Below are 5,967 nucleotides of genomic sequence, written 5' to 3'. Positions count from 1 at the left end.
CTAAAAATATGAATTCATATTTTTCAGAATAAATCCACCTTAAAGTGCATATTGCAGGTTAAAAAAAAATTCCAAATGAATATATAAACTTGTATGAAAATACCATATGAACCGTTAATACAGGATTTGAAAATGTTTTACAAGACATGAGTGCACAAATTTAGAATAAAAAGTGACGCTTTCCTTGACAGTTCTCAAAAACCGTTTTTTTTTTTTTCAACATCGCGTCATATTACGTCACATAAGGGAGTCGTGTTCCGCGCTCTGCTGGTATTCAGTGGGAGCGGGCGCGAGTCAGTGTGTTTTCGAGAGTTATTTTTATTTCAGTTTATCATTGTCATGGTAAATTGTGTTTGTGGAGGTAACACTAACTCCAGCCTGTCAGGAAATCGAGTCCACAGGTTTCCTAACAAGAAATAGGACGGTATATTCCGGGACTCGGTGCATTTGTGCAGCTGAAGAGACGGGACTTCACTAATGCATCTGCTTCGAGAAACGCAGTGGTGTGTAGCTTAACGATCACTTTATACCGGAGGATTATCATCCCAGCGATATGAGTTCCACGTGGGATGCCGAAGCAAGAGCCTAGTGAGACTCGGTGCGGTTTCTTCAGTGAACACAGCAGCTTCATCGGGGCCCGGTCCGCCGGTGGTTCGGCCCTCGGCGGGAGACATGATGCTCACGGATCCGTTAGAGATGCTGCTTCACGAAAATGTCAACTGTACACCGCAAGTCTTGTTTTTTTAACATTTGCTAACTACCAAATCAGTGAACATAATTATTTAAATAATGAGACACAACGAGACGTGTATAAGTTGTTGTAAGCATTAGCAAAATATTTTTAAAAACCGTGTAAAAACTTTACCGTATGAGAAGGCATAACTGGTAGGTTAACTTCAGTTTGCTAATATTATAACCATCAAGTCTAGTTACAGCTTAGTGTCATTGTTTGTACAACTAATTGGTAATTTTTTTGTCATGTGGTGTGTGTTTATAAGGCTTTGGATGATGGGAGTGTGAAGATCTGAAGCAGTGGAGGCCAGCTGTTATGAACCACCTCTATTGGACTGCAGCTTCCACTCCTGATGGAGATGCAGATGTGATGGAGGCCGAGTGGAAAAGCATGGTCAGCAGTGAATGTGATCTTAACGTTTGCTTCCCAGACAGCAACATAGTGTCTGCCCAGATCCAGCCCACATCTGGCCCGCGTGAAATCCATGCGGGCCAGATGTGGGCGGATCTGGGCCGACACTGCTTGCTGTCTGGGTTGCTTCTCCCAGCATATGCATCAGGCCTCATGGAGTCTCTGAGAGTGCTATACTGCAGGTCACCACAGGCTCCACGAGAACACAGCACTGTCTTGTCTTCCACTACACCTGCTCCTCTTTCCAGATCACTCCAGTGGATCAACCAGATGAGGCTGTTGGCGTTTATCTAGCACAGCATTCACCATTTAACACACGTTAACAACGCATTAGTGTGATACCCAGACTGAAAGATTGTTAAATGTTTTTAAATGTGTCAGATGGTATATTTTTCTTTTGGTAGTATATGTTTGGTACATCTACATATATATAAAAAAAGTTGAAATGTTGTGTTTTGAGTTAGGTATTATCAGTGCTATGAAATATTTGTTATAATTTAGTGCTGCATAAATAAAACTGAATTGAATTAACCATAAATGCAGATCTGCTTGATATATATATATATACACGTGTATGTGTGATGTAAACTTCATAAGTTTTTATACAGTAAAACAATTTGTGATTGTGATTTTTTTTTTTTTTGTGACCAAAATGGGGCCATTCAAAATCTTTATAAATTCCTCCTTCCTTTATAAAGTCTTCTAAGGGCTGACACAACAGCCATTGCTTGATGTGCCTGCACAGAATGCCATAGGCCCAGCGGACAACTTGCCTGTATACTGTCTATATTTATTGTGTTATACCAATAGGATCGAAAAGTGTTATTTACTGGTAGTCATGACCTAAATATAGGCAACTTGTAATTGAGAAACAAAATTATTCCGATAGTTTAAATATTCAAATCTTTAATTTACTATGTATTTATACATACAACTATTCAGCTCAGATTAATAATTGATCTCTGCCCTAAACATACATGTGTATGCTGGCCTGGAGAGGTCCATGCTCCTGTCTGAAGTGCATATAGGCTATCTGTAGCACATATTATGGGTTCAGACAGCAAGCCTCAAAGCCTGGGTGCAGAGTCAGACACTGCACATCAAGTGTGGGGGTCACATTCTCCACTAAGACCTGGTGTGTAACGTATCTAATCCCTGCAGCACTGACTTTCCTCAGCTGTGACCATGGCCTTGCATTTACCACACAAGCACCTATGAGTCAAAAACGTGTTTATCTCTCTCTCCTGCAGTGATGAGAAATCGCTATATAACATAACGTTAGTGTCGGATATTAACGAGTGTGACGTCTGATCAACGCTTATTAGTTTCTGTTACTGGTAAGTATCAATACTTATAGATGACCAATACTACCTTTGCTATTGCCTGATTAATACATATCGTCAGCTAAGGTGTGTGTATATCTGTAAGCTGACTGGTCTCTCACCAAGACACCTGTCCTGTTCTCCTCACACATCAACTCGATCTGTCTCCTCTGACCATTGTTCTGTCTAATCCTGGCCTGTCCCGGCTCTCTTGGCTGCATAGCAGGCTCGTAATTTTATCTGTGGTCCGTCATACGAGTGTAAATAAACATTTAAAATTTCCACAGCATCCGAACTGTCATTGCGATCCATTGCTTTCCTATGGTTGAAATGGACCGCTCTCCCTTTTGATGCGTCACTTCCGGTTTTGGCGGTTTTCAGATGAGGAAGTAAAATTCACTCACAAAAACGACTCCAGAAGCCTTAATAGCGTAATTTAAAGTTTATTTTAAAGAAAATCTAGTTCCTACATTATTTTTCTATACATCGACTCACTGGGGTCTCTAACCTGCAATATGCCCTTTAAATGTGCAACCACCCTCTGTGAATTTATTACCACACCCTGGGAAGTGTTACACAATACTCAAAGCGCTATATAAATGCCTCATTCATTCATTCATTCATTCATATAACATTCAAGAAAAGTGGATGTCGTTTGGATCCAGATATAAGCAAGAATATCATGTTGCTTTTCCAACTCAGTGTTTGTGAATTTTGTACGTTCGGAAGCAAAATCACATACCGATCCAAGTTTCAGTACATTCCCTCATACAAGATACGAGAAAGGAGAAAGATTTGAAAGACAAAGATGAATGCCAATATCTGTGCACAAAAGTCAGGTTAATACTTCAACTAAAGCTGAACAGGAAAAGATATCAGTCAGCCCGAATAAAATTTGCCCAATCCATGGAAAACCCCATCCTTTAAAGGGGTCATATCATGCTTTTTTAAAGATCATTATTTTGTGTATTTGGTGTAACAGAATATGTTGACATGATTTAATGCTTTAAAGCTTTAGCTTTCAAAATAAATGTAACGACAGTTAATAATGTCCTTAGTTTTACCATCAGTTCAAGCCCAAGAGGGGAACAGAGTCGCGTGACAGACACAGTGATGAAGCTCGTGTTTGCACACAAGCCGTGGTTGTGTGACCGTGTCTCCCTCTCTCACACACGCGAGCACACACACAGGCACGCATGCGATGTGCAAAACTCCGCATTTGAACAGTCAATAGCAAATACTTAAACTAATAATAAAACATACATACAGTCGCTGATTCAGAAGTGACAGATTGTCATAGCAAAGTCAGAATTACCTCCTCTCCTAGGTTCATGAAACGGTCGTCCATAAAATGCGTTGTGATAACATCTGGGTTGTGCTGTTCTGTTGTAAGTAATCTTAATGTTTCCTAAACGCATCTACTTTTGGAAGGCCAAATAAAGTGCACACAGAAGCACACAGTGTCTCCCTGTCATGGCTGCATCAACACTACTGTGGTTTCTGAAACCACGCCTTCTTTCTTTGCATGAACATTTGGGCAGCATTAAGCAAACATTTCCACATCATGAGGTAGACATGTGGGGGCGTGTTTGAATGAGCCATTTTAGGGGGGCATGGCAGAGTCTCAACTTTGATAAAGAATATCTCTTTGGTTTTGAGACTTTAGTCTTTGCAACTTCAGGGATCTTATCTATGCACAATCAGCTTGTAACACTCCAAAGAGAAAGGAAAACTTGAAATCGCATTATATGACCCCTTTAAGTAGACGCAGAGGGTTCAGAGAGAAATCTCTACAAGATAGAATGCAGTTCTTGAAAGAGCACTCTGTGTGTTATCATTGCTGTTCTTCCACTGACAATCTTGCCAAAAACTGCACTGTGGAAGTTCAGTGCAAAGAGTGCGGCAGTGACCACCACCCATCAGCCATCCATCCAGGTCCAACCCCCTTGAAATCTCAGACATCTACCCCTATCTCAGAGTATGGCGGGGAGAAAGACAAATCAGTTAGTCATGAGGTTGCATCTGAGCGTACGGAAGTCTGCTGCGGAGGTTTGAGTGCACAGTCTTGTTCAAAAATTTGTCTAGTTTCCGTCTATCCAGCTGGACACAAAGAGAAAGGAAAGAGGATGTACGCTATACTAGATGAGCAAAGCAATCGCTCCTTCGTGAGAAAAGATTTCTTTGACATCTTTAACATCAGTACAACCCCATTGCCCTACACACTGAAAACATGCGCAGGGCTTCTAGAGACAGCGGGAAGAAAAACTTCTGATTTCATTGTAGAGTCCATCAATGGAAAGATAAGTCTACATTTCCCTACTCTTCTAGAATGTAACCAGATTCCAAATAATCGTACAGAGATTCCAACCCCTGATGTAGCATTTCATCATATACACTTGAGGCACATAGCACAGGAAATGCCTCCTCTCGACTCTGATGCTGAGATTTTTCTTTTGTTGGGCAGAGACATTCTACAGGTGCATAAAGTACACAAACAAATTAATGGTCCAAAGAATGCCCCCTTTGCTCAAAAACTGGATTTGGGCTGGGTAGCCGTTGGGGATGTATGTCTCAAAGGAGCTCATAGGCCAACTTCAGTTCATACTTTCAAGACTTTTGTCTTAGAAAATGGCCGTCACAGCTTTCTGAGTCCATGCTACAGTCAAATCAAGGTAAAAGAGAAGTTGATATCAATCCACAATGGCAACAACCTTTAGGAACCACATACGAGGACTCCTTTCTCTTAACGCCTGAAGGTGAAGGCACTGGTCATTCGGTTTTCTCCTACACTGCAAATTATCATAAGATTGCTCCATCCGTGGAAGACACTAGATTTCTCCAAATCATGGACAAAAGAGTTTTTTTCAGGACAGCTGCAACAGTTGGGTTGCTCCGCTACCCTTTCGTGAGCCCAGACAAAGTCTACCCAACAACAAGGACTATGCATTGAAACATCTTCTCATGCTGCAACACACTTTGGACAAGCGACCATAAATCAAAGCACATTTCCTTGATTTTATGAATGACTTACTAAAAACCGAGCATACAGAGATTGCCCCACCTCTTCAGCAAGGTCAGGAAGTGTGGTACTTGCCACTGTTTGGGGTGTATTATGGAAGCAGAATAATGTCAATAGTTTTTGAAACATAAAGCATGCTGAATTCCACAAATCGAAAAAAAAGATGCATTGCAATTAACAGTGCTTGTATTTTAATGCCTTGTATTTCCAGGGCTTGCATTTTTAGGTCCTGAAATGTAACATAGTTGTTTATTTAAGCTGTGAATATTTCAATTCAAAATATTTCACACACATTTTCATAATTAAAAATTCATTAATTCATATTTTATTTCACTTTCCAAATTCGCTGCCACAAATTCAGTGGTTAAAATTCGGCAGAAAATTCAGCGGTGCACATCCGGGAACCGCAGAAATAGCAGTAGAGCACCGATGCATGATCTCAAGCTGATGTCAGCAGCTCACCAGTAGGTGGTGCAAGCGGC

The sequence above is a fragment of the Onychostoma macrolepis genome, chromosome 23, assembly GCF_012432095.1.
Source record: "Onychostoma macrolepis isolate SWU-2019 chromosome 23, ASM1243209v1, whole genome shotgun sequence".
NCBI classification, from domain to species: Eukaryota; Metazoa; Chordata; class Actinopteri; order Cypriniformes; family Cyprinidae; genus Onychostoma; species Onychostoma macrolepis.
The sequence above is the reverse complement of the archived record's forward strand: the minus strand, read 5'-3'. Positions refer to the sequence as shown.